Genomic DNA, 21,850 nt, shown 5'->3' on the forward strand with positions numbered 1-21,850 from the left:
TCTCCTTGATGGTGTCCCCATGACCACCCCTGCACTGCCGGCAATTTAGTGCCCTGGGACAGCCTTGGTGTTGTGGCATTTGTCAATGGTCCCATTTCTGAATTTGCACTGTAGTTTGTAAGTGAGTGTTCCCACCCAGCCAGAGTTGCCATCTGCTCCTCTTTTAGATGGCTTGCCCTGAATGCTGTCAGTCAAAGCTAAAAAAAAAGGACATCATTTTCCCTTCAAATATCAAAACCTTAGCTTCCAGCGTATTTCTTTCAATACACAAAGAACTTGAGGGCACAGGGTTCTGGTACTAGGACCTGAGTCATTGGCAGTGGGAGGGCAGTGATACCCATTCATGCTCCCAAGGAGGCAGAGCTGCCGTAACAACCATGAAACCCTCATCTGGTCTCTGGATTGCAGACCCATCCTGGCCCCTTTGGGCATGGATGGGGCCCTCCAGCCGCCCAGGTTTCATTCTACCCAAGGATTACCACTTGGCAGGTGGGATCTGGACCCTGTTTCAAAAAGCCCTATTCAAATTTTGGTATCTGGAGGCACGAAGATCTCCCCAATTCGGCTTCAAGCAGACCCTTTGGGTTCTAGTTTAAATAGTTGTTTTCAGAACTCTTTCTGCATTTGGCTTACTTTCTGTTTCATGACTGTACCCTGCGGTGGGCTGCATTCCTTCCCCACCCACCGGAAGTTCCACTGTCTGTCCTTTCAGCCCTTTGTTCTGAATCTCAAATTCCAACATTCATTTAATGATCACCAAAATAAGTCTAATTAACTTTCATCAGCACATAGTAACAATTTTTTTCTTGTGATGAGGACTTTCTTAGCAACTTTTCTATATGCAATTCAGTGTTATTAACTATAGTCTCCATGCCAGACTTATTTATTTTTTAATTGGAAGTTTGTATCTTTTGACCCCCTTCACCCGAACACTATGTTTATGTTCAAAATCTAGTTTTCCCAACTCTTTTTCGACTTCCTTCTGGCTTTGCCAGCATGCTTTTGTTCATTCTAGCAGTTTGGGATCGGGAAGTTTAAGCTATTCACTAACATGTAAAATGCCTTTGGAAGCTCCCATTACTTTTCTTTAAGAGAGTTGGCATCTTAAATAGTTTATACCTTCTTGGGGTAGGAAAGCTTTTCTTGTGGGATTGTCATTTCTATTCAGCTTTTCTATTTTTTCCCTGTGTTTTTCACTCATTCATGCATGCACTGAGCAAATACTGGGACCCTGAGTCAGGGATGTTCAACGGCTACAAGGGCTGGTGTGTTTTGAGGACTCCCTTCTCAGCTGCTGTCCTCCCTATGATTCCAAGACAGTTGACATTCTTGGTGGACTTGCTTTTGAAGTTCACAGAACTGAAAGTGCCTACATTGCAAAAAAAAAGTTCTCTATAAGACATAATAATCAAAGAAGGAGTAGAGGGATTTAAGTCACAATGGTGGAAGTTACTATCTATATTTTGTTTGCTTGTAGTCATGCAGGTTCACGTTGAAATGAGTAGGCCAAGTTATGGGGCAGGGAAAGGTGGAAGGGGGTGCAGAGGGGTGTGCAGCATTAGCTGAAATTGTAGAAACAACTGGTTCATCAAACACCCTGTTAGGTGATATCTGTTTCGTTGGGCTCCCTTTCTTTCATGGGGAACTCAGAGCGCACCTGCAGAGCTAGCTTTTCTGTGTGCTCTAGGAGAGCAGGTGCAGTAAATATAGAAGTTCTCCCTCTAGGCTGCACAGTAGTATTTAATAGCATCAATGCCTAGGTCCTACCCCAGGAATTATAATTTATGTGTTCTGGGGTGGGGCCTGGTCATTTGCATTTTAGAATTCTCCCTAGGTGATTCCACTCTGCAGCCTGGGTTGAAAGCCACTAAGTTAACACCGGAAGCTTTGCTGTGCCAGAGAATGCACTTGTACCACAGTGGGAAGGGAATGCAGTACCTGGTAGTAGTGACCCCAGCTTGTCCATGGGGTGCAGGTTGGGGCATTGATCCCATCGTGCCTGCCACTGGCTGCAGTCTAATGCTTTGTACGTACAGGTGCCCCACCCTCCTCCTTTACTGTTTCATTTTGTTCTGACTGCTCTGTTGTCTAGGTCATGCTATTCCAACTGCTGTGTGAAATGGGGATGATAATACACACCCAAAGTTGTGGGGGGTCCCTGCACTGAGAGCCTGTGTCATTGAAGTTGCTCAGAGAAAGTCAGTCCCTTCTTTTACCCCAGCAGCCCCTCATCAGTGTTTGTCACTGGTAAGTGCTCAGTAGTCGCTTATTAATTGTTGAGCTCCCGTGTAAATGAGCAGTGTTAGTCTTGCTTTGCGGACCTGGTCACTTATGAAGGCCCTTCTTTCTTTAAAATACCCCGGATCAAATACAGCGCTTATTGTTCCTCATGGTTTGGGATAAGATCTGGTCTTGCAGGTTTGAGTGGTTGATTGATTGAATTATTTTTTCATTCTTTAACTCATCCAAAATTTATTAACTGTGCTCCAAATGCAGGCATTACTTGTGCCGTGCCCCTCCTTCCCAAGCTGTCTGCATAGGCAAACCATAGGCACCTTTCTTCTGTGATTTTCTGGGCCGCCTCCTTCTATCCTGACTTAATCGGGTCTGGAGAGTCCAAAGCCTGCTGTCCTCAGTCACCTACGGCTCCTGACCTCCTCTGATCTTGCTTCTAATTGCACTTACTTTTCCTGACTTCCTTCAGAAGTTTTCCCCCCAATGTTTGGCGTATTATTTCCCTTCTAGTTCCACACAACAAAGTAAGAACTGTTCTTCCTTCTACAGCCCAGCATCCCCTCCACACACATACTCACACATACATATCACCTATGCGGACTTTGTTGCTCAGCCCCATGGTACTTGAAGAGGTATCATACTGACTAACCCCGGACTGACCGAGTCAGACTCTAGACCCCACCTGCTGGGGTGGAGCAGTGACTGCTGAAAGTGCCAGCCCAGCTGCAGGCTTTGGGATGAAGTCTGATGTGGACAATGATGCAGTTTCCTAAGAGCCTAGATAGCCACTGGCATCTGAAGCTCCTCATGAGCTAATGGATGGTGAAGTTGCCATCTCATCCCTGTGAATTGTTTCAGTGGTTTCTCACTCTCTTCAGAGCAGGACTTACAAGGTGCTCTAGGATCTAACCCTGCTCAGGCCTCTCCACAGCTTTGCCACCCACTGCTAACCCTATTTTGGCCATTCTGAAATATTGGTGCTTCCCATAGTGTGACACGGGACTCATATCTGTGAGCCTTGAACACATTGTCCTAGTACATGGAAAGCCCTTTATTCACCAGTGGCCCCATGATGTATTCAAGTCCACCCAGTCACAGGCTTTCCTCCTGCTTGTGGCCAGAGCAGTTTGTCTATACATCTTATTAAGCACATCATCTGGTAACTGTTTGTTAACTTGCCTGTGTCTCCTTGAGGGCAGAGAGTTTTGCTCTTATTTCTAATACCTAACATGGTGCTGATATTTAGTGTTCATTCTGTAAATATTAGTTGGGTGAATGAATAAAAGTCCCAATGCAGACAAGTGGCAGGGGCTAGAAGGGTATCCAACTGCCATTATTTCAAGATCTAGAGAGACTGGAAGTTGGTATTAGGAAGTCACTAAGCAGAGTGATAATCTGGGGACAGTGGACAAGAACGGGACAGAACATCAGCTCCAGAAGGCTAGGAGACCTTAGCAGGACACCCAGGTAGTAATTGAGGACAGGGAACAAGGAAGAATACAGATAATCAAACTAGGGCAGAGGTGGACAAATATTTTGCAGACCAGGTCCTTAGCTCACATTCTAAACTGCAGCACAGTGGTCACAGACAACCTTGCAGGGGAAGGACCTGTACTCTCAGACAGGGTCCAAGTACAGAGAGGGAAGAGCCATGGAATCTGGTCATCAGGAGGGGCTTAATAATGTGAGGAGAATATTAGTTTTTTTCCATCTACCAGATTGCACAAAGGAAAAATGGATTATATTTTGTAATTAAAATATTGACTGATGCTGAATATTTAATACACAATTGACATTCAGATTATATTTAAGAAAAATCTTATTTCTTGATTTGGAGCCACTGACTTCTAGGCATCTCAAGCCAGCAATTCATTAACTCACATTCAACAAGTATTTGTTAAGTTTCTAGAATATTCTACACACTGGTGGCCAGTGGTCCTTGTGCCCCAGTGCTTGTAGTCAAATAAGCTTGAGAAATGTTTAAAGAATCTTCCTAAGTATGTATATCAGTGTAGCTCTGGGAGATATTTTTGTTTCTGAATGTCTGCTATACCAGTATAACTCTCCTTGCAGTTGTAGCATATATCATCGTAAACAGAAAGAAAAATCTGATTCAACACTACATGTCTACTGCATGGGATTTTCTTTTATTTTAAAAGGTGTGACTTCACACTACTCCATTGGGTATGATTTCAGACATGTGGGCATTTGTTTACTAGCTCTTATATTTTCATAGAGAGTTTTTCTTTATTTGTCTGTTTGTTTTTTAAGGAACTCTACCTGCTTGCCTTGGAGGACTTTAAGAGAGGGAACAGCTGTTCTCCTCAGACACTCTGGGCTAAGCCATCCTTGTCTTCTCAGGGACAGAACAAAGGCATACAGAGTTTATGTCACAGATGGAGTTTTCTTTGATAAAATCACTACTGAATGAGCTTATTCTTGTCAGAAATATGAGCATAACATCTTCTGTGTCTTTAGTGGTTTCCAACTTTGTTGGTTTAGTTTTAACTATTATAGTTGACTAAATTAAGATGTGCCTCATTTTATGGCACAAAGTGGTCAAAGATTCCCTGAAAATTTGTGCATCAAACAGTTTTATGTAAATGAAATAATTTCAAATTCAATATTAAAATAATTCCAAAATGAAGGAATCAGTTAGTAAAGAAATTAAAGGTCCCTTTGGTTTCTGTTATCAAGTTTGATCTAAGCATAGCTTGGACCAAACACCAACTTACATATTACACATTATTAATGTACCTTAATCAGCAATCCAGTCCAAAACCATACCCTGTAAGTTTTTTCGCTATACATTTGGTAGAGTTGAAGCTTTTCTGTCCTTTTGGGTGTGCAGACTTCTCCCTTGCCTCAGCATCAGGCAGTCAGCAGCCCTCCTAAACCACCGTCTGGACATAGGACCCTTCAGGGACCAGGCGGCCTCGCCTTCCTCCAAAACGCAGGCTACAGGCTGTGTGGTTTCATATCTTGTGCACATAAGTGTGAGGAGAATCTCCAACAGGTTTTAACACTTTTATTAGGTAAAATTTACATACCATAAAGTCCCATCAATTGAAAATGAATAGTTCAATGATTATTTGGTAAATTTAGAGTGTTATACAGTCATCACCCAACCTGGCGTGAAAGATTTCCACATTTCAAGTGCGCCCTCAGTCCCCACTTCCACGCTGACCCCAGCCCCAAGCAATCACCTGTTTCTGTTCTTTCAGATTTATCTTTTCTGGAAATTTTATACATATGGGCTTATACAGTATGTAGCCTTCTGTGTCTATCTTCTTTCATTTAACATGGTATCTTCTAGGACTACCTGTACTGTAGCATGTATCTGTGGTCCATTCCACTTTGTTGCTGAATATTGTCCCATTGTGAAGATACACGGCATTTTGCTTATCTCATCACCTGAGGGTGGACACCATGATTGTTATCATTTAGGGCTATTAAAGTAATGCTACAAGTGTTCACACACAAGTTTTTGTGTAGACATGTTTTCATTTCTTTTAAGTGAAATTCCTAGGAGCAGAATATGAATGGTATTGTAAATTTATTTTATTTAAAAAAAACTGTGAAACTCTTTTCCAGTGAGTGCACCACTTTACAATGTAAAATGTAGCAGTGACTGAGGATTCTAGTTTCTCCAAATCCATACCAACACTACACATCGTCTTTTTCTGATTATAGACATTTTAGTGACTGTGAAGTAGTATCTTATACTTTAATTTTACATTCCCTTAATAGTTAATGATGTTGAGCATATTTCATATGCTTATTAGTTATTCCTATATCCTCTTTAGTGAAAAAATCTAAGTATTTTATTCAATGTTTACTTTTTTTTTACTTTGATTATTGAGTTTAAGAGTTTTTTTATGTGCCCTGGCTGGGTGGTTCTGTGGGCTATAGCATCATCCTGCTACACCAAGGTTGCAGATTCGACTTCTGGTCAGGGCACATACAAGAAGCAATGAAGGAATGCATACATAAATGGAACAACAAATACATTTATCTCTCTCAAATCAATAAATAAAAAAATTTTAAGTTCTGGATACAAATCCTTTATCACAAATGTGACCTGAAAATATTTTTTTCTCAGTCTATGGCTTGTCTTTTTATATTCTTAATGGTGTGTTTGGAGTGCCAAACACTTTTTTGATTGTCCATTTTATGAAATTTTTATTTTATGAAATTTTTTGTGTCATATTTAAGAATTCTTTGCCTAATCTAAGACCATAAAGATTTTCTCCTATATTTTATTCTAGAAGTTTTATCATTTAGCTTTTGCATTTATGTCTGTGATCCATTTTGAGTTTACTAGTACTTCATGCATGGTAAGTGCATTTATGGAAAAGACTAAAAATTGCCTTGACATTTTGCCAAAAATCAATTGGCCATAAATGTAACTGTATTTCTGGATTTTCTATTTTGCTCCATTAATCCATATGGCTGTTCTTAAGCTAATATCCCACTGTCTGGATTCCTTGGCTTTTAAAATAAGTTTTGAAATAAGTAGTATAAGCCACTCAATTACTTTTACTTTTTCTAAATTGATTTGACAGTTCTAGATCCTTTGCATTTCCATTACTATTAGCTTGTCAATTTCTACAAAAAAGCCAACTGGGATTTTGATAGGCATTAGGTTGAAACTATAGGTTAGTTTGGGGAGAATTGCTGTCTAACAATGTTGAATATTCCTGTCTATGAATGAGAAACATCTCTTCATTCATATTGTCTACTTTCTTTCAGAAATGTTTTGGAGTTTTCAGCATATTGGTCTTGAATTTCTTCTGTTAAATTTTCTCTTGAGTATTTTATTCTTTCTGGGTAAAAAAGCCAGGGAAGTATGACGAGCGGATCTAGCCCTTCTCTGGCAGCCCTGTTTCCACGGTCTCCCTGTGAAGGCTGTGGGCCAGCGGTCAGTGGCTTGCTCTTGCTGAGCTCTCAACATCAAGAGTTTTACTCATTCATTTTCTGCTGAGTTTGTGACTTTTATGTCAACATCGCTGGGCACATGTTTCACTCTCTGCTCCAAATCAAGTCAGCTTTTGAGGTCTAGCCATGCAGCTCAGTTGCTTAGAGCATCATCCCGATACATCAAGGTTGCAGGTTTGATCCCCAATCAGGGCACATACAAGAATCAACCAATGATGAACATGTAAATAAGTAGAACAAGAAATCCATGTCTCTCTCCCTCTCCCTACCCCCCTCTCTAAAATTAATAAATAAAAAAGTCAATTTTGGGGTCTCTGGTTGAGAAATTGCTGGCTTCGTGCTCTCCCTGCCCTGGTAATCCCTGCTGGCGAGCTGCTTGTGTCACAGGTGTGCACAGGTAACCAGGTTCTTAGTGATCGAGGACAAAGAATTGAACCGAACACACAAAGTTTTTAGCATAAAGAAAGAGGGAAGATTTATTAAGTGATAGTACACTCCACAGGACATGGGAGTGGGCCAACTCTGAGCAGAGAAGGGCCCGTGGGCTGGGGGATTCTATTCTTATAGGGGCAGAAGCTCCTTCGCTAGTCTTTGGTGGGCTTTTCCTGCGCAGGTACAAGGAGATGGATTTCAAAGCTACTGCGCATGTGTGGTTTCCCATGATTTTCTTGACTGGCTACTGGAGAAGGGAGTCCCACAATGTTATTTCATTATAATGATATTATAATGAAATTATAATGAATCAGGGGTAGCACGAAGGCACATTCTATGATTCAGAGTTATCCCAGAAAACAGGAACAGCACGTCTTAGGGGGTCTTTGTCATGTGTAGATGTTTTCTACCTCAGCCCTGCGGGGCCTCTGGAGCTTCCTTCCTGACTATCTCCTGCCTCAGTTGAGCATGGGCCAGCCCCAGGAGGAAGACTGATCTCTTTTACTGGTCTAGACTGAAACCCTGGCAGCTTTCCATACAGAAAAGTTTCCCAATTGTTCTTAGTCTTCACTTAATTTCAGAGTCTTGAAATAGTTGTTTTTGAGAACTTTGTCCAGTTATGTAATTGTTATTTGGGGGAAGGGTTTTTGACCTCTTTACTCTGCTATTGCCAAGAAGTCCCTCTGAAATATTTTCATTTATATAAATATCTTGACTACCATGAATTTCTCTAATGAGAGTCGACTTCTCTTATTTCTCATACCATTAACAACCCACCAGTTTTACTAATAACCCATTTCTGGTATTCCCTGGGCTAATTAATAAGTGCTGGTATTGACAGAGACACTATTGTGGGCGCCCCCGTAACACAGGCAGCCTTCTTGATCAGAACACCACCCGACAACCCCTGGAAGGGATGTCACCGATTTCAATGCCAGCTGCTTTTGGGTAGTTTCACATAGGTAACACAAACACACACATACACGGGTGTGCACATACACGTGATGATGCAACAGTCTTTATGTTGAAGTATCTTAATTCCATATACTCTACTAGTTACCGTTTATGTTTAAATGGATGTTCACCTTGAATCAAACCTCAGCTTATATCTGCAGTCTGAGTACTAGTCAGCACATTGCAGTGAAGAACTCTGGGATTTGCAGTCCCTGCTTCTAAAAAAGTGCTGTGTTGGCAGTTTGGGAATGTAGACCCTGAAGTTGAAGGGACTGACATCCTCCTGTATGCAGATTAGGCCCTTAAAGTTGCTGACTCCTGCAGGGTAAAAGCCTGAGTCTGGAGGAGACAGCAGGGAGAGGTCCGTGCTGAGGGGCTAACTGGGAAGGAAGAACCAAGGGTCATGAAAGTATGGAAGGTGTGACTCAGAACCAAAACTGAAAAACCTCTGTTCGATAGCATGTCAGGTAAAGATTTGCAGTTGGCTTAAAAAGGGAAACCTGCATGTGAACTGTAGTGGAGTGTGTAGTAAAGGCTGGCCATTTTGTTTGTAGTGGTTTGTTGTCAAAGCAGATGTGTTATAGAAGATGTATATAAGTGTGGTTTATTTGAGAGTAATATATCATCGTGGTCCGGCCTGGGTTCCAACTTCTTCTTCACTAATGTGTGGAAATAAAGTACATTCTCTCTGTCTATATTATCATAATAAAAACATATTATAGCTAAGAACTTAAGAATAAAAGGAATATAACACTAAATAAATTTTTTTAATGAGAGACCGAGAGAGTGCCTGAAGGGCACCGCTGTTGTGGTAAGCTGTGTGTCCTTGACCTTCCTCACCCCTCTCAAGCTGGGTTTTTTTTTTCATCAGAGTGGGGAGACAGCCCACCTTTTATGAATGGCCCTGCTTTTGTCCTCAGAGGTCCTCTTTAAAAGTATTTCCTCTCCATCTGTCACCTTTTTCTGGAAACTCGTATGCAAGGTCCTGAGGCAGCCAGGAAACAGATGTCCTGCTCTCCTCTCTGACCCACCTCTCCCAACCTGTACAAAGCCCTCCCTGCAGGCCCTCTGTGAATAGACACCTGGAGGCCACCTACTTTGCTGACACATCAGACTGGTCAGAATACCAGTAACCAGCAGGACTTGGGCTTAAAGGGGTAGCCTTTTGTCAGAAATTAGTGCTATGTAAATGCACTCCTTTGACATTATATTAATACCACTTCATATGTTCAAAAGCATATTTTCAATATGAATGGCAGCATCACTTGAATGGAACAGGGCTGAAAAATCAACTCACTGGTTTGTTTTAATAGATTTCCCTCTTGGATGCCCAGTCGACCTTGATCATACATGGTATCTTTAGTGTTGGAACCCGGGAAGGTTTTTTCCTCTTTACAGTAAGTCAGAAATCTTCATCTTAACTGAAGCACCGCACTCCCTCTAAAAATAGCTGTCAAAGGTCTGCAGGAATCGAATGCAGGATGGAAGGTCTGGAGTTCTGGTTAAATAGTGACAGAAAACTGCTGGAGGAAGCATGATCTCACTAATCAGTCTGATGATCTTTGTGCCAAGGTTTGGCTGAACTGGCCAGCTCCACAGTGTTTGAACTGGAAAAAACCCAAGGGATCATTTCATCTTTCGAGCTCAAAGCAGCCACCCCAGGAAGATGCTTGGCCACGAAGCATCTCAGCCGCCCCCAGATCTGCAGAACCAGAATCTGCATTTTAATGAGCTCTCCAGGTGATTTGTATATATTAAGTTTGAGGAGCAATGCTCTAATTCTCAACTTCCTCTCTGCAAGCTTGAGCACAGAATGACAGTCGAATATTGTGTGCATAGTTAAGTCACAGTTATTAAATTTGTGATGGCTAAGGGTCATCTTCCTTCTAAATAGCATAACATTATTGACTCAACCTGAGATCACGTTAACATTTTTCACGAACACTGTTCTCATATTGTGTATGTCTGTCACCAGGAACTGCAACATCTTTTGCACCTTTGCCAAGAGTACTCTGTGCTAGTGGGGATTTTGCAGGGGAAGTAGAAAGTCCTGTGTTTATCCTTATTAAGCTTGTGCTAGTTTTATTTTGGCCACTGTTGAGATTCCACTAACTCCACAACTCCGTGTGTTTATTTAGTTCCTACATTTGATGTCTTTTTATATCATTATCTAAATTAGGATTAATAAATATTAAAGAAGGTAGAGCTGGGCACATGGGACGAGAAACTCAGCATCAGCCCTGAACCCAATACATGTTATGTTGCTTCTCTCGTTTTTGGAGATGCCTTTTTTGGGAAGTATGCTTCTTTCCACTTTCCCCATGAGAATGCATCTGCTTGGTGAATGAGCCACCTTCTGCTTTCTAAGGAAATCAGTTCAGGTGGAGACCTCCAGGACAGCTAGCAGAGACCAACAAGTTGTGTGACAGGGAAAACCTGGGAGTCAATAGCGTGATGGAGGCCAGAGGAAGGTAGTGTTTAAGAAAGAGAGAAAGGTTATTTTTGACAAAAGCTACTGTGAGGTCAAGTAAACTGAAGGTAAACTGCATGTTGGGTTTGACCAAATGGAAATTAATGGAGACTTTGGAAAGGGCATTTTTTTATGATTTAAAGGAACAGAATTCCAGCCGATGTTGAGTAAAGAGCAAATGTGAGTCAAGAAACTGGAGACAATGAATACAATACTTACCCATGTCCTTGATATAACATCTTTAAAGAAATAGGAAAACTACTACGTTAAATGTGTGTATCTATTAAGAGGCAACCGAATTTCAGAAAAAAATCAAGGGTACTGGAACTGACAAAACACTGTTATTTGTTTATTTCAATGAGAATGATATCAATATAATTTAAGTATGTACTTTTGATTGGAGTGTTTAGTTGGTGGTCTCTAATGTGAAAGATACCATAAATGATTTCTTTGTTTGGAAAATGTCTCTAGCTGTGGAATGGAATGAAAGGAGCTGTTATGGGTGGATCCAGCCCCCTTGGGGTCACAGTGCTGGTGTTCAGTTAGAGGGGTGATGCCATCTCAGTTGTCAAATGATCTCATCAGAGCTGCGTGGACCCTTGTGAGGACAGTCCTCGCTTGACTCTACCACTGGCCACTTCCAGGGCCAGTAACATAATCTGAAGAGCTAGTGCAAAACGAAAATGTGGGGCCCCTTGTTTAAATTTAAAACATTTTGAGACAGTTTCGCCAGAGCATTAAACCAAGGGTGACTTTACTGGTTACACACCCGTGAAGCAGCCCTGGGGACATTCCTGAATGGGGAGGCCAGAGTTTAAAAAAAAAAAGCAAGTGGAATCTATACAACAGAGTACAGAGGTGCAGAGGAAAGGGGAAGAAATAACTGAGATCTGATGGGATTGTAGAAAAGTTGATCATTTTCAGAAGTGTTTGGGCTGATAAGAAAATGTTGAATTAATTGACGTGTTTGGGTATTTAAAAATGATGTAAACAGCACAGCCCTGGCCTGGTTGTTCGGTTAGTTGGAGTGTCGTCTCATACACCAAAAGTGATGTATTCAGTGCAGGTCAGGGGACATACCTAGGATGCATATTCGATCCCCAGTCAGGGCGAGTATGGGAGGCAACGGATAGATGTCTCTCTCTCTCTCTCTACCCCCCCCTTTCCCTCTTTCTCTCTCTCCAAAAATCAATAATAAAAATATCCTAGGTTGAAGATTTAAAACATTGTATAAACAGTACAAACATTATAAGTAATAAAATATCATGAACGTTTATTCTAGTTCAATAGGACTGGTAATTTTCAGTTTAAAGACTGTCCTTGCTTTTCAACTTTCCTTTAAGTGGAGCAGTGGAGTTCACTCCTGTGAGGGTTTGGAAGGAGTGAGGAGGGGCACTGCCTTTCCAAGGTGATGGGAAGGATATAAAATTTAAACACAGATGTGAATTTGAAGGTGCTTTTGTGGTTTGTCTGTGTGCAGTTATGATTTTGATCAGTCATTGTTGCCCTTTAATAACAATTTAAATTTTTTTGGAAACTAAAGAGAAAACACTTCTTGATGAACAAATTGTATTTTTCTATGCTGAAATAAAAACTGTGGTAGCATGGAATACAAGTATTAAACAAGTCTTTGTGGGAGGAATGGGTGAACCCTGATAAAGCTCTACTTTCTACAAACAATATCTGCACCTTGCTTGCTCATTGATTTATCTTAACAGTGAAAACCTGTTTTCATCAAGGACACCTTGAGCTCACTGCTATGGAAATGGAACTCGAGCAAAATCCTGCTAAGGCCTTTCACTCACCACCCCCTTTGGTTTCTCTGAGATTAATCTTCTCTTCGTTTTCCCAGTGAGAAAAAAATTCAACTGTGTTAAAGGCCAAATGCTCAGGAATTTGGATTTGACTTTTTCCTCACTGTGTGGGGGCCTTCCTTTCTCTCCCTCTCCCCCCACACTTTTCCCTCACTGTGTTGGAGAGGGCCTTGGAATCTCTAGAAAGCTTTTCTTTTACTAACAAACATCCATGATTGAATTGGTTTAGTCCAAAAACTGGGTATTTGCTTTTAAGAGGGGATGGGAGGGGGTGTGAGAGGGCAGCCATTCCCCAGTTAGTGCTTCTGCCACACTGGGAGGGCTCCACATCTATGGGAGACTCAAGTTGCCCTTGTTTAAAACCCTCCCAAGTGCTAGATTTTTCTTTATTTGAGAAATAAAATAACTACCTGGTACCATTGGGAGAATTCTCACTGGAGATGTGAGCCCTGTTTGTTTCATAGTAAACAAGCAAGACTTCTCTGTATTTCGAAACTACCTTTGATGTGTTATTATTTAAACACTCTAAGAATACAGGTATTCGATACACAAAACAAGTTCATTTAGTAGGGATTTAAATGATTTTTAATTTAATATGAGCAACGTGAAAGGGTCTCTTTAAATGGTGTTCTCCCGTTGTGACAAAGAATTTGGCTCAGGTTTGTCGCGGAAAGGAGCGGAGGAAGAAGGAGATGCTGTTCGCAAGGAGTCGCTGTCAATGGCTGGTCAGTCAGAAGTCAAAGTGAACCGCAGGCGTTTCGGGGTCCGGGAACCCAGAGGTCGGCCCGACATTGTGGGTTCTTGGCTTTGTGCAAGAAACAATTCCAAGCCGAGCCAGCATAGAGTTTAAAGCGAAAGAGTTCATTAGTGAAGCAGTGAGACAGAGAGCGGGCTCCTCCACAGACAGTGCAGCCTCTCCTGTGGGATTTACGTTTTTATTGAAGCCAGTCAATGGAAGAGGAAGGCAATCAATAAGGGGAAGGAATACTCAGGATCTCTCTGGGAGAGGGGCGAAGATTTCCCAGAAGAGCGCTGTCGGCCACTTTGTGTCCGTGCACGGGCTTCCCGTTCCCGTGAAGGTGCCGTTTAGTGTGCTAACGCATTAGTGTGCCTGTGCGGAGGCAAGGGGCACCCTGGTGAAGTTAGTCTCCATGCGGAACCAGCTGGTCTTCTGCTGGCTCCAAGCCATAAATCTGCTGGGGCTCACCTTACTGTCTCCTTTTCAGTCCCTGTAGCCATTATTGGCTACAACCATCTCACCACATACCCTATCTCAAAAGTAGGAAAACAGTTTCATCTATGCTTATATTTTAAATACACTTACTTCATAATATACAGGTATATTTGTGTTGTTTTCTGGGAAAGAAAAGTTTGAGACAAATTTTGCTACAGCTTGCTAATGGACTCCCAAATATATTTTAGGGGTTAGGGATGTGCTACTATAAGTAATTTCAGTCTAAACCTTCCTTTGCCTTTACCCCTTTCTCTTTTTATATGTGCTCACCACCCTCAGCATTTATAGGAGATATTCAGGCAACCTGGGTGATATTGAGGACTCATTTTTCATTTAGTTCTGCTGAGCTGGGGGCAGCTGCTGCTCCAGGCCCACCCTGTCAGGTCACCTCAGACCACACCTGAGCAAGATATTGATTCTTGGCTTGGCCTGAGCTCCTCTCAATCACCTTCACAATCTACCTGCACCCAAAGGCCAGGAGCCTCCTGGAACTAGGTTCCTGGAAGAAGAGGTGGGGAAAGGAAACTAAAAGTCACCTGTACCGTTAGCTCCTCACTCATTACACCTTAACCTTCCCTGCCAGCGTTCTTGATCTTTTGGTGCCTTTTGACCAAGCTCACAAACTTATTCTCAGCATGATTTTAGATGCAGAAAAATATATTACAAAGAAATCCAAATATTTTAAAATGGAGTGCTACCTCTGCAGGCTAGCTCCTTGTCATTTTTGAGGTTACCTCTTCAAAAGTTACCTCCTCAGAGATGCCTTCCCCTGTCAGCTTGCAGAACAATGAAAGGAGACTGTGAGCCCTGGCTGGTGGGGCTTTCAGCATCATCCTGTAACTGAAAGGTTGTGGGTTTGAATCCTGGTCGGCACATGCCTGAAAGGTTGCCAGTTTGATCCCTGGCCCAGGTGTGTATGATCCATGGTCTGGGCACATATGAGATGCAACCAATCAACATTCCTCTTTCTCCCTTTCTCTCTTTAAAATCAATGAAAAAATGTCCTCAGGTAAGGGAAGAAAAGATTGTGATTTACAAGTGTGCATTTAACTTACAGGGTTCAACTACATGCACAGTGTTGCAAAGACATCTACAGAAAGAGTAATACGAGAGAAAAAACGAAGAGGGAGGGAGGGAGGTTGGGCAGCGTGGCAAGTGTGAGCAGAGCAGAGCCGGCCGTCCAGCCTTCTGTGCCATGGAGTGGGCATGAGATGAGCCTCGGGTCTGTGTTTCCTCGATGCCTCTCTCATGATGCACGTCAGTTACCTGAGTGCATTTCCTCTGATTAAAGGCAGGCACTTGTCTTACTCGGTGACTCTTAAATGCAAACCAACTACTTCATCCAAAATTTAATTGGAGAAACAGAGACTCAAATATATGAAATGTAACCATAAGAGTTGAATTATATTTGAGGAAATTTGTGTTAGTAATCTCCACTGGTAATATGAAAATGATAATAGCAATTATTTATTGAGCCCTTAAGATATTGTACTAGGTCTTTTACTTACATAATTTCATTTAATGATCACAAAAAAAATCCCCCCTAGGCACTATGCTTCCCACTACATAAGTAAGGAGACTGACAGGTAAAGCCTCCTAGCTGGAAAGTGGTAGACCTAGGATTCAAACTGGGGGCAGCCTGACTCAAAAAGCCATTGTTCTTACCTCTTACCCAATACCACCTTTCAAAGGCACTAGTGATTCTAACAGAATTCATATAAAATACCTGTTTCAAATGGATATTTCTACTTTAAGCATGGATACATATAAGTTAGATATTAAACATGCCATATTAAATAGAACTGTTAATGTTTTAAAATAATGCCATGACACACACACTGGTGTTGGGAAACAAGATTCAAATTCTTAAGATCTTACTGCTTTTATTCAGTGATTCATGAATCAGGCAGCATCCAGTCCAATGGAAAGGTGCTCAGAGGAGCTGGGCAAAATGAAAGATTTTTATAGGCAAAGGGAGCAGAAACCACGAAGTTATACTGGGCAAAAAGGTTGGTTATTGCCAGGTTTCTTTGCTTACAGAGGATGGCAAGGGTCCCTGCAGATGACCTAACTCGTGCTGATCAGGCCATTCCTGAGTGACTGGCTTAAGATTCCACTTCTGGAGGAGCCAGAAACTATATTGTTTTGGTTTGGTGATGTGGGGTTTTGCATGAGCAACTCCATTTCAAGCATTGTTGTCTTGTTTTTAACACTGAGAAGTAAGCAAGAGTCAAGAAAGGGCCATTGCTGTCAGCATAGAGGGGAAGCAAAGCAGACCCTGAGAGTTCTCTGGTTTAGGATTAAGGTCGTATGAAACATCAGTTGTTTCTCTTCTGTTCCTCTTCAGGTGGCTGTTCTAAAGAATGACTTCCACGTAAGCAAAGAAAATAATGCCACTTTATATTTCTACTTAGTTATTTTATCCAAGAAGATGAAAGAGTTACCAAATTAACTCTTTTTGCCATTCTGTACATTCATTAAATGGAGAAAAGCTATCCTTATTTCTCAAATAGTTGAGAGTGAGAATGATGAGCAAATTTATCTGATAATATATTAAAGTAAAATTCTAGAATCATAGTATCTGAGGAAAACTGGACTCATAGAGGTGCTCATTTAATTATGGAGGAACTAGAGGCTCTGAGAGATGGACTTGTCTAGATACACTGTTGGTCAGTGGTGGGACCAGGATGACAGTCTAGATTTAGGCCCCTGGTTCTGTCCACTTGCTGGTAATCCAGGACTGTGAGAGAACATTTCTCCATTCATTTACCCATTTTCTTCATTCAGGCCCCAACATGGGGCATTCACGTGGGCCAGATGCTGACCTAGAACAAACAGGACATGATTCTGCCCTGAAGGAACTCACCTGTTAATCAGGAGTTGTTTTTATTTTTTGAAGAAGGCTAGTGAGAGGAGAATTGGTGGGAGGCTGGTCCCCAAATTAATGATCTCTGTATAAATGGTGAGTGCAGTGAGAGGACATGCTGATTTAAAGCGGGACAGAAGGAGAACGTTTATATTAGCCTGGAGTTCAGGAAAGACCTGGACTTAGCTTGAAGGATGGTCAGGCAATGAATGTCTATATGAAAGGTACAAAGGGAAGGAAATTGAAATTGATTTGAAAAGCAATGAGGAGCCATTTAAGGATTTTAGACCTGCTCTTGCCTGAGCACATGCCCTCATATTTCTGCTTGAGTTATGTCTAAGTTTCTTATTCTAGATTCTCTCCTCTAACCTATTTTTAAATATTGCTACATTTTAAATATTATACTTATCAGAATCTGTGAGTAGATGTCTCTCTTTCCCTCCTGATTGTGAGAGCCTTCAGGGCAGAATAGCCCAGTTTCTTCATCTTGGTGTCCTGGGGAGGTGCCTGGCATAGTGCTTTGCAAATAAGAGGTTCTCATTACAAATGTATTGAACTTAGTCAAACTTTCTTACCTGCTTTTTATGACTCATATGGCTATGTTAGTAAATATGAATTCATACATCTTCCTAAAATTCATGTCATTAGAATACCTTGCATATTATTAGAATACTTTAAAATTATGTTATTAGAATATTTGAATAGTATATCCTGGAATATTATTAAATGCTTCTAGGAGCCCTGGCCAATGTGGTTTAGTGGGTTGGGCATTGTCCAGCAAACCAAAGTGTCGCTGGTTCCATTCTAGATCAGGCACATGCCTGGGTTGCAGGCCAGTCCACAGTTGAGGGTGTACAAGAAGCAGCCAATTGATGTTTCTCTCTAACATCGATGTTTCTCTCCCTCTCTTTCTCTCTCTCTCCCTTCCCCTCTCTTTAAAAATAAATCAATAACGGGCATCTGCAATAAATAAATAAATACTTCTATTTACTAAATAAATAAATAAATAAATAATGCCACCTGTAGCTGTTTGAGGTGCTGTTTTTACTGTTCAATCAGGTGACTACCCTGTTTCAAAGGGCGCAGGAGACAGGATAGTTTATTTCTGATTCCAGTCTTCTCTAATCACTTCACAGATGGTGGGTGAGTCTGGGAGAGTGGAAGTTGTGTACATGGAGAAAAATAAAGAATTTTAATGTTTTTAAACAATCACAAAGTTCTCAGTTCAGAAACTTTAAATTCTTGTTTCTTCTTTTCAAATTTCCCTATGGATTGAAAAAGTAGGTTTGCTTTTTTTAAGAATAAAAATTCCTGACATCAAAAGCTAATTTTATTATTCAGTCATAGAAAATATTCATAATCCTTAATTTCATGCTGAGAAAAAATAACCTGTAATATTGGCACATACATATCCTTTAAGAATTGCAAATCATTTTTCCCCAGAATATCACAATGATTATGGATTAGGCGAATAACATTTTGTTGAAACGGTTTTCTTCCAAAATAGAAAAAACCTCATTAGAAAAACTCTCAAGTCTCTTACACACAGATGCACAGAGGCCCTGAGCCATGGCCCCGAGTTGTCTGAGAAATGTTGATGCAGAAGTTGCTGCTGTGTGCCTCCAGGCTGGTCAACACTGCAGACTCTCTCTTTATCAGGTGGTGAAAATATGTTCTGCTGGGAAAACCCAGAAACCTCTAAACATGAATGACTCAGCTATCTGGAAGTCTCTCAGCTGAAAACTTTGGTAATTGTGTGTAGTAGTGCTTTTGTCAGCATGATGGCAATTTTTCACCCGATAGTAATAAAGGAATTTCCAGCAGATTGATGTGGTCCTGAAATGCATTTAAGAAAACCAAATGTATTCAGGCTGTGAAGAGAGGATTAAAAAAAGCTACTGGTGAATGAGAAGGAATTTATTTCATGCTCGGTGGAGTTTGGCGTTATAAAGTCTTTAGCTACCAATTAAATACAGGCATAGAAAAATGATTCCATTGTGTGACCTGAATTGGGAAAATGTACAAATTAGTATTATAGTAACATTAACTAAAGCAAATAATGTCTCTCAACAAAAATGCATAGTCTGATTCACTAAGCGCACAGCTATGTAACGGTAAAACTCTGCCATGTGGATCCTGCTTACAGCCTCCATTCTGCCTTTGATTTTACGTGGAAAATCGAACGTTTGTTCTCGGTAGGTTCTTGCCCTCAGTGCCCTTTCTCACCCTTTGGTTCCCCATCTTCCCTCCTACTTGAAGCTCATATAGTTTTCTTTTAATTGAAATATTTGGTTGTCTTTGAAATGATTCTACAACCTGAGGGGCTTTTTAAAAAAATTCTTTTTAAAACATGTCTTCTTCAGTAGATATTTCTAACTTTCTTTGATCCCTAAGCAGATGTGGTCATGTGCAACAGGGAACAATAATTATTCTATAACCATGAAGAGAAAATGTAATAGATAAGGAATAATTTAGTTTTTATTCAAATACTAGTATGTCTGAGAAGAAAGATGCATTTAGGTTTAGTGAAAGATAACTGGGATATATTTTTGAAATTAATTAAAGGTTTTTTTTCTTCACAGCCATGCTAACAAAGTAATTTTTTTAAATTAAAAGTATATTTAGAATTCCAGCAAGATAAGGAAATATGGAAATTCTTTAAAACCTTTCTAGTGCAAGAACGACTTGATACTGATTAGTACAATTAAGATATAATTCACCAAAATTATGTTAAGTTTACATTCCTAGGATCTGACCTCCTTTTCTCCGTGACTCAGAGCATAGACTCCAGAGTACAGAGAGCACAGTGCCCTCAGGATGCCCTGCCCCCCCCCCCCCCCCCCAGTAACTCAAGGTCTCCAGGGTGGGAGGCAGGAAGTGGGGAGTTCTCTTGATGTGGAGCAACTGGAGGGGGAGAATAAAGGAAAGTGGCAACACTTGTTAACTGGGAAAGTGTTTGTTGATAGAGAAACGCATTGTTAAATCAGTTCCTGTGACCTTGGCTTCCTTGCTCTGCTGGCCTGTGGGAAGGGAATGGAGAGAGCAGACCACACTGCAAATCTAAATGCACACGTGTGACATGGAGCCTGAAAATATCATTTAGCTATTTGGATAAAACACCACAGTTTAAAATTGTATCACATTTTCAATTGTTAACTCATAGGATACATTTAAACCAGATAACTAGAATACTATGATCATAAAGAATGGAGAAAAATAGTATTTACCTCAGCATTAAACAGAATAAATATCAGCTCCTGCCATTTAAGTATCACTCCCAAGAATTACATGTTACTTTAACAGGTAGATCATTCCATAAAGTGTAAGTGTCTATTTACTGGTTGATAAAAATAATAATTTGAAGAACTGACTAATTAAACATAAAGATTCCTGTTTCCTCATAAAACTTCTTTGATTAAAAAGGAAATCCTTTTGTCCTGGCTGGTGTAGCTCAGCAGACTGAGCATAGGCCTGCGAATCAAAGGGTTGCTGGTTTGATTTCCAGTCAGGGCACATGCCTGGGTTGTAGGCCAGGTCCCCAGTAGCGGGTGCGTGAGAGGAAAAAAAACTTTTAAAGGAATGTAATAAAAATGAAAAACTGAGTTAAAAATGAAAATGTATTTGACATATTAAACATAGTATATGATATGTCTGTTATGCTTCAAAATTAATAATGCTCTCATATACAAATATTCAATTACTATTTTCTATTGAGAGACTAAGGGCCTATTGACTTGAATGGGGTCATTCTACTATAAGAAAACTACTAATAGGTAGCTCTGTTTTATATGGAAAGCCTTTGAAAGACTACTTAAGTTATTTTTTAGATAGATAGATGCCTGGTTAGTTAAAAAAATCAAAATTGAAGACATGAATTCCTTCTATATTACTAAAATTATATTGTGTTTTTAAAATTTTTACTGGAAAAGAAATATTTCAGAAATAATATTGACTCTCTATTCTTTATAAAGAAAAGCTTATCTTCTGTGATCTTTGAAGATCAAGTTCTTGTAAATTAGAGAAACCCCACTTAGCTGAGACCCAGCCTCTCAACACTCTGCCTCATTTCACAGTGTCCTTCTGTGTAAAACGCCTCTTCAGAATCAGGTACACTGTACTTTTTGGATCTTTGTAGAATCTCTGCTACTACCCTCTTTTACCAAGATAAAGTCAAGTCTCTAAGGAACCTATTAGAGTTATTTTCCTTACAGTCACCCAAGAATTGTTTTCTGAATAATTTGGACCAGCTTCTCAAAGATAAAATTCACTGGAGAGCAAAGAACTGTACAAAGGCAAAGATTAACACTGAATTGATGAGAATTTTGAAAATTGGATCTTTGTGTTCTCAAGTTTTATTCACCAAAGAAAAAAGGCAGGAAAGAAAGAGGAGAGAGATGAAAATATCCTAGATAATGATAGAAAAGACCTTGTAAATACTAGCAGAGGCAACGGAAACAGAGTGGGTAGAAAATGGACACCCTTCTTTTGAATGAAAGGCATTTGAATTTCACTGGCATATATGTGTATTGGATCATTTGACACTTTTTTTAAAACCTGTTTTTCCAATATTCTATAATGAAGCATTTCAATCAGAAAAGTGGAAAGAATTGTACAGTGAACATCTACCTTCTTACTGAGATTCTACAATGGATGTTTTTTGCTTTTTATTACCTGACTCTGCACCTATCTCTGTCGATGCATCAATCCGGCTTACTTTCTGATGCATTTCAAAGTGGGTTGAAAGATAAAGTACACTTCTCTCCTAAACTCTTCAGCATTTACATCAACATTTGTTATAACTCTTTTTAATTGTTTGAGGTAAAATTCACACATAGCGGAACACACTAATCTACCCAAATCTCACCCATTCTATGATTTTTCACAACCTCATCCGCCTGTGCAGTCCA

The 21,850-nt window shown here is 40.5% G+C and overlaps 1 protein-coding gene across 1 annotated transcript in view; it reads left to right on the forward strand.

Moving 5' to 3' along the window:
• LAMA1 (laminin subunit alpha 1) overlaps window positions 1-21,850 on the forward strand; it is a 155,979-nt gene that overhangs the window by 7,257 nt on the left and 126,872 nt on the right. The window lies entirely within an intron of this gene.

This window comes from Phyllostomus hastatus, unplaced genomic scaffold (genome assembly GCF_019186645.2).
Source record: "Phyllostomus hastatus isolate PE091 unplaced genomic scaffold, TTU_PhHast_1.1 phas_contig_80, whole genome shotgun sequence".
Classification (NCBI taxonomy): Eukaryota; Metazoa; Chordata; class Mammalia; order Chiroptera; family Phyllostomidae; genus Phyllostomus; species Phyllostomus hastatus.